The 12,978-nt window shown below is 42.3% G+C and overlaps 1 protein-coding gene across 1 annotated transcript in view; it reads right to left on the bottom strand.

Annotated features, from left to right (window-relative positions):
• SLC35F3 (solute carrier family 35 member F3) overlaps positions 1–12,978 on the bottom strand; it is a 463,234-nt gene that overhangs the window by 173,796 nt on the left and 276,460 nt on the right.

The raw sequence follows: 12,978 nt of genomic DNA, 5'->3' as shown, positions 1-12,978 counted from the left end.
GGGAGAGACCAGCAGACGCTGCATGTGCCTTGCCATGTGACAGAGGAGCCAAGGATCACCGGCAGCTGGTCTTTCGGAAGAAAGCATTGCTCTGATGATTCCTTGATTTGGACATTTTCTCAGCCTCAAAACTGTAAGCTAATAAGTTCCCATTTTTTAAGCCAACCCATTTCATGGTATTTGCTGGAACAGCCTAGGAAACTAAAACAGATGGACAGCTAGTTGATGGATGGATAGGTAGATGACAGACTGATAAAGTTACGACTATCTCCTAGTGCTCCTATTGGCTCAGTTTCTCTGGGGAACCCTGTGGCTCGGCTCTTCTCTGACTCCTCTTACAAGTTTAGACCTGTGTCCTAAATGGCTTTTGTGTTTGTCCCAGCACTGAAGGCAGCAGTCTAAGAGTAGGTGTAAAATTTTTTTAAATTGTTAAGTATGGGCCTGATGTATATTTCTATTCTAAGAGACAGTCAGGTTTGCTTAAGGAGGATCCTGAATTTCTCTAACAATTGCCATTAGCTGCTATAGCATTAGGCTGGGCCCTGGATAGGAAATACGGCTTTATCCTTGACTCTAACCTACTTGTTGATAAAAATGTCTTTAGTAAATGAAGGAGGAACGTTTAACTTTGTGGACAAGTTTTTTTGTTTTTTGTTTTTTTTTTCATCCCTTTAACTTCTCTATGTCCTGATGTCCTCAGCTATAATTTAGTGGTTTGGAACAAACAATCCCTGATGACTCACCCAGGTCTAAAATTCTAAGAGAAACTGGTCCAGACAGAAAGGGACTGACAATGGGACACTCCCTCAGCTCTCATGTGCATCTCTGCCATGGGCATGATTGTAACCATTGTCTACCTCCCCTGTTGTAACGTGAAAGCAGATACCATGACTGACTGAATAAATGCATGACCCTGTTGTAACGTGAAAGCAGATACCATGACTGACTGAATAAATGCATGAAGGAATGAATTGCATGCTACAAAAGAAATTCTAGAGGGAAAATTCTAGAACTGCATTCAAAATCAAATTTTGATTTTGGGATTAAAAAGACTGTAATCAAGGGGCTGAGATAACACACAGGTGGAAATGAACGCTCTCATTTGTAAAGCATATTGGACAATTCCTAAGACAATACTTTAATGCCTTTCTTATTTACAGTCTTTATCCTCTGCATAGACAGGTGGTTCTTAAATGTCTTAAGTACCAGTAAATCTTTTTATTGCTCGTTTTCCTTGGCAAGGATTAAGGTTCTCCAGAGATTCTGTGACTTGCATGCACTAGGTTCAAGGATCATTTGGTAAATATTTGTCTCAAATATATCACACATCTTCCCACAGCTTTTCAGTCTTTGGCTGAGAAAATATTTAACTTCTATAAGGTTCTGGTTATTAGAGCCCGTGCAGACCTTGCATAAAGCAGAACTGGATTGATCAAGCTGTAAACTTGGTTCCATTAAAAAATAGTGAAAATTTGATCCAAAGATTCAATGGATTAATACAAAACTCTACATACCTTTTTTTTCTATTTGCATAAAAATATGACATTTTATGGGCAAAAATCCTCTCTGTTCATTACTTTCCTCAGCTATAAAGAAAAATAAAGGGGGATTCTATACCACGATCTTATTAAGCAGAGAATACTTATATTCCTTCATTTATTGTTCTCAGAACTTTTATCAACCAGAGACAATGAGTCTAACAAAAAATAATGGATTATTGGACAAAATGTAGTGAAAGCCTTAAATATGTGCATACTTTTGACATATCAATTCTATGTCTCAGAGTCAATGCTAAGGAAATCATGAAAAATGTGGGCAAACATTAAACCACTAGGACGTTCATCTCAAAACTTGTTTGCAATCATGAAAAACTTGACAACAATAAGGTTTTATAGTTAAATAGATTATAGTACACCCACACAAATGCGATAGTTACAATATCTACTATATTTATATTTATTATATGTACAATATTTTCTATAAAACTATTCAAGAAATGCTGTTAAGTGAAAAAAGCAGTTACAAAACATTATGGAAAATATCTCAATTTTTAATGCAAGTAACAAAAAACATTCATAGAGAAACACTGAAAGGATAGACATATGCCAAAAATTGTTGGGGCAGAATTATGGATAACCTTACCTGTCCATGTTTTCTAAAGTTTTTACAATGAATGCATATTACTTTTTATTTTATTTTATTTTTCTGTTCTTTTTTGTGTGTTTTTTCCTCTTTTTTGTCCTTTTTGGTTTTCTAAATTTCTTTCTCTGTGTATTACTTTTGTTACAAGGAAAACAATAATAGCTGCTTTTTGATAATTTTCTGGTGGAAATGAGTACTTAGACTATTTAGAGGAAATAGGGCTATTTGACAAATTAACATGATTCAACAGAGTGAAGATAAAGTTACTCCTTTTTTTGCATTACTTTATATTGGTAATCTTGCTTGAAATCCAGACTGCCACTTTTCAATTCAGGGTAGAAATAAGAAAGAGACTGAAGATGTCAAGGAGGTGACTCACTGAAGATGAGGCCCTGGGAACACGGCCAGATAACTGGAAGAATTAAATTTAAAATGCCCAAGAAGCAAACACTTTATAATAACAAATGAAAGGTTTCAAAGGCCATTTTATTTTGTAGTGTGGAAATCATAAAATATTGGGACGTGAACCAAAAAGATGTCAACCAATGTGTTTTCTGAAATAATTATCTGTTTTTTATCCCTCCAAAAGCCATTCTTTCTGATGAAGAAATTTAACAATCAGTCCTGAATGTAAAAAACCCATGTTATGAATCTAAACTATAAAATTAAGAGCTAAGTGCTTCATAAAGTGTCTGCAGGAAAACCAGCAGCCAATTTGGATATGGTGCTAGCCAATGAGTATAGCGAATCAAAAATCCAACCTGCATGGAAAACACAATATGCAGAAGGAACAGGATCACCTGTTCAGGTGCTATTTAAGAACATCAATGTTAAAACACCAACAATAAATCCTTCCCAAGAGGAAACAACCAAGGTTGCATTGTGTCTTCAGAATCAGAAATTATGGAAAATTTTCAAACATTAACAAAAGTAAAAGATGATGTCAGAGAGATAACAGCCAGAGTTACTATTGTAAAGACCTTGGTGTTTATTCTGTATGAGATGGGAGTCTCTGGAGAGCTCTAAGCAGAGAAGTGACTTGATCCGACTTATGTGTAAAAGGATCACTTGTGGGGAGGATCCAAGATGGCAGATTAGGAGAGACAGAGCAAAATTCTCCTCCATGAAAAACACTACATAAAAGACAGAAGGTGCCCCAGAATAGTGGTTCCAGGGTTCCACCGGCTGGGCAGAGACTTCTGCTCCCACAGTGAGTGTGTACTTGAAGAAACTGAGAGACTGTGTTTGGAGACATGTAAGTGTTGGGTCCGGAAAGCCACCGGAGATGCAGCAGCCAGAGTCATAGTTGAGTGTGGTGGAGAGAAACCAAGAGACTGTATTCAGAGGTGGGTTAGTGTAAGACCCGGAAAGCTGCAGGGGGACCAGCAGCCAGTCCTGCAGTCGAGCACAGTGCAGAGTACCTTCCATGCCCTGGGTACCCGCCATGGTATCTGGTGTGGGTGATAACCCGTCGCACACCCGCAGCTAAGAGCCGCTGTAGCAGGCGGATGATTGCGGAAGTGGGTAGTTTCCATGCCACAAGCAGCCATCTTTACAGCTGGCTGGGAGAAACCCCTTTGCAGTGCTGTGGCCAAGAGCTTCCCTGAGGAAATTTGGGAATTGGCTGGCTTGTGACGGTGCACACTCCTCCTCCACGGAAGCCTGTGGTGTGCACAGCCTAGACGCAGGGGTGCTGCGTGGAAGTGCCAGGAGCCCTACACCAATTCCAGAGACTTGTGGGCCCACAGCATAGAGGGACTGTGAGGAATCTGAGCTGAAGGATTAGATGTGTTCTGCAGCCCCAGGGTATTCCACCCACAGCCCTGGAAATGAGTACTGGGTCTTAGAGCCATCTTCCTGCCAAACTGGACAGGGCATGCCCCCACCCACAGGGCTGCCGGTACCCACTGTACACAGAAAATTGGTGCACTAATTGGACATTCACATGGTTTGGACTCCCACTTGATGGACAGATGAAGTTGGGGAGAATTGGCTTGAGGGTAAGAGGTGGCTTGGGAGTGCCATCTGCTAGAAGGTCAGGGAACATGCACCCCACCAAGCTGTAGCTCTTTCAAATTATAGATAATTGTTTAAATAAGCCTGCATATCCTAAAAGAACCCTATCAAGATAAGCAAACACCAAGAGGCCAAAAACAAAAGAAAATTATAAAGCATATGAAACCAGAAGATATGGATAACCCAAATGTCCAATTTAAAAGATCAGAGGAGACACAGAACTTGGAGCAATTAATCAAAGAAGTAATCACAAACACCAATATCATGGCTCAGGCTATAAAGGACATCAAGAAGACCCTAGAAGAGCATAAAGAAGAATTTTTAAGAGTAAAAAAAATAGCAGCTATTACGGTAATAAAAGATACTGTTGATCAAACTAAAAAGATTGTTGAGACACATAACACCAGATTTGAAGAAGTAGAGGAACAAATAAGCAAACTTAAAGAAAATCTGTTGGAAAGTGAAACCACAAAAGAAAGAATGGTGAAAAAAATTGAAAAATTTGAAATGGATCTCAGGGAAATGATTGACAACATGGAGCGCACAAATATAAGAATAACTGGAGTTCCAGAAGGGGAACAGAATGGTAAAGGACTAGGAAGAGTATTCAAAGACACTGCTGGGGAAAACTTCCCAACCCTTGTAAACAACATAAATACACAAATCATAGATGCCCAACAAACTCCAAATAGAACAAATTCAAATAAGCCCACTCCAAGACATATTACGATCAGATTGTAAAATTCTGAAGAGAAGGAGCAAGTTCTGAAAGAAGCAAGAGAGAAGTGATTCACTACGAACAAGGGAAACAACATAAGACTAAGTACTGACTACTCAGCAGCCACCATGGAGGCAAGAAGGCAGTGGTATGACATATTTAAAATTCTGAAAGAGAAAAATTGCCAACCAAGAATTCTTTATCCAGCAAAGCGCTCCTTCAAATTGAGGGAGAGCTTAAAATCTTCACAGACAAGCAAATGCTGAGAGAATCTGCTAACAAGATACCTGCCCTAAAAGAAATACTAAAGGGAGCCCAATTGGTTGAGAAAAAAGAAAGGAGAGAGAGGTCTGGAGAAGGGTATAGAACTAAAGAGTTTTAGTAAGAGTACTTTGAAGGAAATAAAGAGAGAAAGGGAAAAAACACATTTGATAAATAAAAACCAAAGGATATGATGGCTGATTCAAGAACTGCCTTCACAGTAATAACAATGAATGTGAATGGAATAAACTCCCCAATTAAAAGATATAGATTGGCAGAATGGATTAAAAAATATGAACCATCATTATGTTGCTTACAAGAGACTCATCTTAGACCCAGAGGCACAAAGACATTGAAAGTGAAAGGATGGAAAAAAATATTCCATGAAAGCTACAGCCAAAAGAAAGCAAGGGTAGCAATATTAATCTTAGATAAAATAGACTTAAAATGCAAGGATGTCATAAGAGACAAAGAAGGACGTTATATACTAAAAAAAAGAACAATTCAACAAGAAGAAATAACAATCATAAATGTCTATGCACCCAATCAAGGTGCCCCAAAGTACATGAGACAAACACTGGCAAAACTGAAGGAAGCAATAGATGTTTCTGTTGGGGACAATTAAGGTAGCATGTATAAAATCCACCCTCAGCAATGCCGGAGATATGCAACATGGCCGCTAGGGCTGATGCAATAACGGCTTAAGTTGCCCTCAGCCTTCTACGGAAGTGATAGCCGTTCGCGCCTAAGATTCGCGCCTAGAGTGCTAGCTTTACAACCTGCCTTCTACCCCAGCAACAGTAGCCACCAATCCTGTGCTAGCCTTACATCTGCCATCCACCCTAGCAACAGCAGCAGCCAATCCTAGACCGCCACCCGCCTTTGCAGCCACCAACCCTAGGCCGCCACCCGTTCGTACTAGCCACTCCCTCTACCTTAGGGTATATATACCCTGCCTCTTCAATAAAGTTTTGCAGCTTGATCAGAAACCTGTCTTGCTGTCATTCCCTGTGTCTCTTGTCCCATACCATTCTTCCCTCGCAGGAGCTGGAGCCTCGGTTGATCGTCCCGCAGGCCGGGACAACTGGCGCCCAACGTGGGGCCCTGAATTCTGTGAGAGACGGAACGCCGCACTCAAGGAGAGAGGTACCTCACACTCACCGCACCTGGGATCGCCGCGGGGAAGCGCGCTCGCGAGACAGATCCGTTCACCAGTCGATCAGTGTCGGCGAAAGGAAAGAAGAAGAAGAAAAGAAAGCAACAAAAGGTAAGCCCCCACCCTAATCATGGGACAAGGAATTTCCCAACACGAATTATATGTTAGTCAAGTTAAGCAATCACTCAAGGCACGAGGAACACAAGTAAAGAAAAAAGATCTCACGCGCTTTTTTAATTTCCTCTTAAAAACCTGCCCTTGGTTCCCTCAAGAAGGTACTATAGACCACCAGTGCTGGCTAAGAGTCGGAGATTGTTTAAAAGATTATTTTTGAACCTTTGGTCCTGAAAAGGTCCCGGTTACTGCCTTTTCTTATTGGAACCTAATTAATGAAATTCTAAAAGTTCATTCCTCAGCTCCAGACATTCAAAACCTCTGTAAATTAGGAGAGGAAGCTTTGAGAGAGCACTCTCGCCCTGCTTCAGCGTGCGGCTCAGTAGTCATTAACATGCCTGAATATCCTTTAAACGAAAATTCTAACAGGGATAGGCCAAATACCCCAACCAGTCAAGTCAGTTTGTTGCCCGATCAGCACGAAATCGAACCAAAGGCTAAAATTTCTCCCTCTTTGGAGGAACCGGAGGTTAAAATTTCTCCCTCTTTAGAAAATAACTCCCTTCCTCCGTTTCAGCCACCCCCTTACGCACCCAATTTTCTCAAACCATATTCTCATTCTTATCCAGTCACGCCCTTATCTCAGTTTCGCGCTTTAGAAGAAGCCACAGAAAATCTCCGGCTACACGCCAATGATTTTAGAGAAACTTTTAAACAGGAGCAGCAGCATACCGCCGATCTGCTCGCCGACCTCCGGTCGGCAACTCAAAGCATTGCAGCCCTTTCGCTTCCAGAAAATGCCCGCTCATCGCGCCTCCATTGTACTCGCTGCGCCTATGCTTTTCCGGTTACGCGTAATCAGACTCGAGAGTCTTAAAATGGCATCGCCGGCTCCCAAAATGGCGCCGCCGGTTCTCAACATGGTGTCGCCGGCTCCAAAAATGGCGATTCTGGTAGCGATAGCGAGGAGAGTAATAAATTAGATTCCCCCGACTCTAGCGAAGGAGAGCAGGAGGAAGCTAGTTCCACCTCAACAGCTAAATATAAAAAACTTAGTCTAAAATATCTAGAGAAATTAAAAAAGGCAGTGAGTGATTATGGCGCTACCGCCCCCTTCACGCTCGCCCTGCTGGAAAGCCTTAGTGAAAAGGAACTTATTCCTAACGATTGGTTCCAGCTAGCCAGAGCTGCCTTGTCTGGCGGTGATTTCCTGTTATGGAAATCTGATTATGAGGAGCATTGTAAAAAATATGCCACCCGCAATGCCCGTAAGGCCACTTTTAAAACTTGGACCTTAAATAAATTTTTAGGTCAAAGTCCCTACCATCAAAGTAATAAGCAGGCTCAATTACCCCCAGGTCTCTTAGCGCAAATACAAACGGCAGCGCTTAGAGCATGGAAAAAACTTCCGCAAAAGGGCGCCGCCACTGCCTCTCTTGCTAAATTAAGACAGGGGCCTGATGAGCCATATACTGATTTCCTTAGCCGCCTGCAAAACATGGCTGAGCGCTTATTTGGGGCTAGCGAAAACGAAAGTGATTTTATTAAACACCTGGCCTATGAGAATGCTAACGCCGCCTGCCAAGCAGCAATCCGTCCCTTTCGTAATACCAATCTTAATAATTACATAAAGCTCTGTTCTGGCATTGGGCCCACTCAAACCCTTGGAATAGCTATTGGCGCCGCTCTTCAAAATTTTGCAGTGCAGCACAAAAATTTCGCGGCACAAGCAAAGCCTCCAACATGCTATAATTGTAAGCAACCTGGCCATTTCTCAAGCTAGTTTGCAAACAGGAGAAGCTTCGAAGCATGTTATTTCTCATTTACTACACTGCTTCGCTATTTTAGGCCAACCTAAAATCATTAAAACAGACAATGGGCCTGGATATACTGGAAAAAATTTTCAAACCTTCTGTCAACAATTACAAATTAAGCATCTCACGGGAATACCGTATAACCCCCAAGGGCAAGGAATGGTAGAACGAGCACATCGCACCTTAAAAAATGCCCTGTGCCGTTTAGCCGAAAGTACTCTCAATCTCACCAAACAACGACCTCGAGACCTTTTACATCACGCTCTTTTTGTTCTTAACTTCCTAACTCTGAATGATGAAGGACAATCTGCAGCTGACAGACATTGGCATCCCAAAACGCAAACGCAACAAGCCACTGTTATGTGGCATGACCCCTTAACGTCAGAATGGAATGGGCCTGACCCCGTGATTATTTGGGGACGAGGCTCTGCTTGCATATACAATCAAAAGAGGGAAGGTCCTCGCTGGCTTCCAGAAGGCTGATATATTAATTCTTCATTGCCGAAACAAACCCCTGAGACACTTCCTTCCCCTCCTCTTAATAATAACCTTTCCAGGGTAGAAGCCTCTCCCTGAGAAAAATATCTTTCTTTTCTCTTCCAGCGCATCAATAACTCCTGCTATAACCCATCCGGAGACAACCAGCCCGCACACAACCGGAAGTGGAGAGAAGTCCTGCTTACAGGTTTATTCCATCACTAATCACATGAATTACCACTTGAATTACTATTGGCTTTTCTTAATTGGTCTTCTGGCTTTGCTGTTTGCAGCCGGATTAGCAACCGTTGCCCCAAAAGAATGGAATCCGTTAGAAAGATCCCTGCTTGCTATAGCATATTTGTGCGTTGTAGGGTGTATTACTTTGCTAGCTTGTCTCCCTTAACAGGGAAGAACCTATAGCCTCTATTAGTATGGCTTTGTTATGCCTACTGCCATTTAAAGTTGCCGCCTTATATTTTCTCCTGCAAAGTGTGCATGCCACCTTCGGCAACTCCAACCCCCATCAGCCTTGGAAATGGACCCTAGCACGATGGGAAGATTCTAAGATTGTGCAAACCCACGTTACCGCAGGACGCCCTTCCTTCGTTGTTTACGCCTCTGACTTGTTTCCTAACCACGACAGTCAGTGGAACGCACGAATGAACCAACAACAATATTACATGTGCCCAGCCTCCAACCCTGGAAAACCATACTGCAATACTCCTAACCAGTACTATTGTGCATACTGGGGGTGTGAAACACTGGCTACCAGCTGGAAACCTTCCGCCACTGATCACTACCTAACTTTAAGATGGGCCCCTTTTGGCTGTAAGCCTCGCGACCATTCCTATTCAGCCGCAAGTAGTGGAGGTCTATATTCGGGTCTTCTTCCAAGTGCAGTAGACTCAACAAACTGTACACGACTTAATTTCACCGTACAGCTCCCCACTGATAACTCTTGGCTAATCGGTCGAACCTGGGGCTTCAGAATCTATTTGGAAGGAGTCGACCCAGGGAGTCTTATCATGATAAAAAAGGAAGCAGTATAGCAAAAACCATCCGCCATTGGGCCAAATGTGGTGCTCGCGCCCCCGCCCCCAACTACCCCTCCTCGCAAATCCGCTACCTCTCACACGCCTAGCAAAAGTCATCCCGCTACTTCTTCTCCTACTAACATCCCAACATTGTCACCCTCAAGCTCTTCCATAGCGCTTAAGCCAATCTATAACTCACTTTGGTCAGTGCTCCAAGCCACCTTTCTCTCTCTAAACTCCTCCCAGCCTAACCTTACTCACAGTTGTTGGCTATGTTTCTCTGTCAAGCCCCCTTATTATGACGCTGTAGCCCTTAATACCTCATTTAATACTTCTAATGAAGACAATCCTTCCCAATGCCCTTGGAATGCAAGAAAAATCGGTCTCACTATGCAATCCGTTCTTCACTCTGGGCATTGTATTGGTAATATTTCTGCCTCCTTAAAAACAGTCTGTGCACAGTCGTCCTCTCCATCGCCTGGTAAATTCTATATCCCCCCAATAGGGGCAAAATGGCTGTGCTCTTCTACGGGGCTTACTCCTTGCATATCAGCAAAGGCCCTAACTGAAACAGGGGAAATGTGCCTCTTAGTGGCTGTGTTACCCCATGTCCTCTTTCATACAGAGGAAGACCTTTATCACCACTTGGTCGCGCAATCTCCAGCCACGCTGAGAAAGAAAAGAGAACTTGTTACGGTTGTTACTATTGCTTCTCTTTTAGGTATTACTGGCCTAGGCACCAGAATCGCCTCTGTCGTTCTCCAAAACCAAGGCTTCTCCCACCTAACAGCTGCTATAGACGAAGATTTAGCCCGCATTGAAACCTCCATTACCCATCTTGAAAAATCCCTTACGTCCCTATCGGAGGTTGTTCTCCAAAACAGGAGAGGCTTAGATCTGCTTTTCCTTAAGCAAGGAGGGCTTTGTGCTGCGCTAGGTGAGGAATGTTGCTTTTACGCTGACCATTCTGGCATAGTTAAGGATTCCATGACCAAACTTAGGGAAGGAATTGAAAATCGCAAACGTGAGCGAGAAACCCAAGGGGGTATCTCCTGGGGGCTTAATGGAATCCTCCCTTACCTCCTCCCTATGCTAGGCCCCTTAGTAACCATACTCCTTATAATATCCTTTGCACCCTGGGCCATAAAAAGAATAGTACAGCTAGTTAAGGATCAACTTGACTCTGCCCTAAGCAAGCCTATTCAAGTGCATTATCACCGGCTTCACCTCGCTGACCAGGGTTTGGATCCAGATCATCTGACTGCTACCCACCCTTAAGGGTAAGAAACCCCCTCCTACGGGAGCAGCATATAACTCGAAAGTACGCTTCTAGCGTATGCTATGATTGGTACCGCTGGGTGTGAGGCAAAGCACTGCAAAGGAGGGCCAAAGCAACTAAAGGCCATTTTCGAGCTCCTTGAGAAATATGCCTCATTTGCATAGGGGTTTTGCTCTGCCAAAAACTCCCCTCCCCAGAAAAACAGAGCCACAAACAACTTGGGGAATGAGGCCTCTATTTCCCCCAGCAGGTTAATGCCAAAAGAGTGCTCGATCAGCATTCTTCCTCCATCCTTTTGAAAAACAAAGGGAGGAGGAGATGTTGGGGACGATTAAGGTAGCATGTATAAAATCCACCCTCAGCAATGCCGGAGATATGCAACATGGCCGCTAGGGCTGATGCAATAGCGGCTTAAGTTGCCCTCAGCCTTCTACGGAAGTGATAGCCGTTCGCGCCTAAGATTCGCGCCTAGAGTGCTAGCTTTACAACCTGCCTTCTACCCCAGCAACAGTAGCCACCAATCCTGTGCTAGCCTTACATCTGCCATCCGCCCTAGCAACAGCAGCAGCCAATCCTAGACCGCCACCCGCCTTTGCAGCCACCAACCCTAGGCCGCCACCCGTTCGTACTAGCCACTCCCTCTACCTTAGGGTATATATACCCTGCCTCTTCAATAAAGTTTTGCAGCTTGATCAGAAACCTGTCTTGCTGTTGTTCCTTGCGTCTCTTGTCCCATACCATTCCTCCCTCACAGGATTTGGAGCTTCCGTTGAACGTCCTGCCGGCCGGGACATGTTTCCACAATAATTGTGGGAGACTTCAATACATCACTCTCTCCTATAGATACATCAACCAGACAAAGGACCAATAAGGAAACTGAAAATCTAAACAATGTGATAAATAAATTTGACTTAACAGACATATATAGAGAGAGCATTACATCCCAAATCACCAGGATACACATTCTTCTCTAGTGCTCATGGAACTTTCTCCAGGATAGATCATACGCTGGGGCATAAAGCAAGCCTCAATAAATTTAAAAAGATTGAAATTATTCAAAGGACATTCTCCAATCACAATGGAATACAACTAAAAATCAATAAGCATCAAAGATCTAGAACATTCACAAATATCTGGAGGTTAAACAACACACTCCTAAACACCAGTGGATTAAGAAAGAAATTGCAAGAGAAATTGCTAAATATCTAGGGACAAATGAAAACAAGAGCACAACATATCAAAACTTATAGGATGCAGTGAAGACAGTACTGAAGGGAAATTTATAGCTTTAAATGCTTACATTAAAAAGGAAGAAAAAGCTAAAATCAAAGCACTAATGGAACAACTGAAGAAGCTAGAAAATGAACAGCAAACTAATCCTAAACCAAGTAGAAAAAAAAGAAATAACAAGGATTAAAGCAGAAATAAATGATATAGAGAACAAAAAAAAAAAAAGAAAGAATAAATAAAACCAAAAGTTGGTTCCTTGAGAAGATCAACAAGATTGACAAGCCCTTAGCTAGACTGACAAAATAAAAAAAGAGAGAAGACCCAAACAAACAAAATAATAAATGAGAGAGGGGAAATTATTGTGTATCCCAAAGAAATAAAAAAAATAATAAGAGGATACTCTGAACAAAAGTATGCCAACAAATGAGACAATTTAGAGGAAAGGGATAATTTCCTGGAAACACATGAACAACCTAGACTGACCAGAGAAGAAACAGAAGACCTCAACAAACCAATCACAAGCAAAGAGATCCAATCAGTCATCAAAATAAAATAAAAGCTCAGGACCAGATGGCTTCACAGAGGAATTCTACCAAACTTTCTAAAAAGAACTGACACCAATCTTAAACTCTTTCAAAAATTTGAAGCACATGGAACACTACCTAACTCATTTTATGAAGCTGACATCAATCTAATCCCAAAACCAGGTAAAGATGCTTCAAGAAATGAAAACT

This window comes from Choloepus didactylus, chromosome 2, assembly GCF_015220235.1.
Source record: "Choloepus didactylus isolate mChoDid1 chromosome 2, mChoDid1.pri, whole genome shotgun sequence".
In the NCBI taxonomy this organism is placed as follows: domain Eukaryota; kingdom Metazoa; phylum Chordata; class Mammalia; order Pilosa; family Megalonychidae; genus Choloepus; species Choloepus didactylus.
The sequence above is the reverse complement of the archived record's forward strand: the minus strand, read 5'-3'. Positions and strand labels throughout refer to the sequence as shown.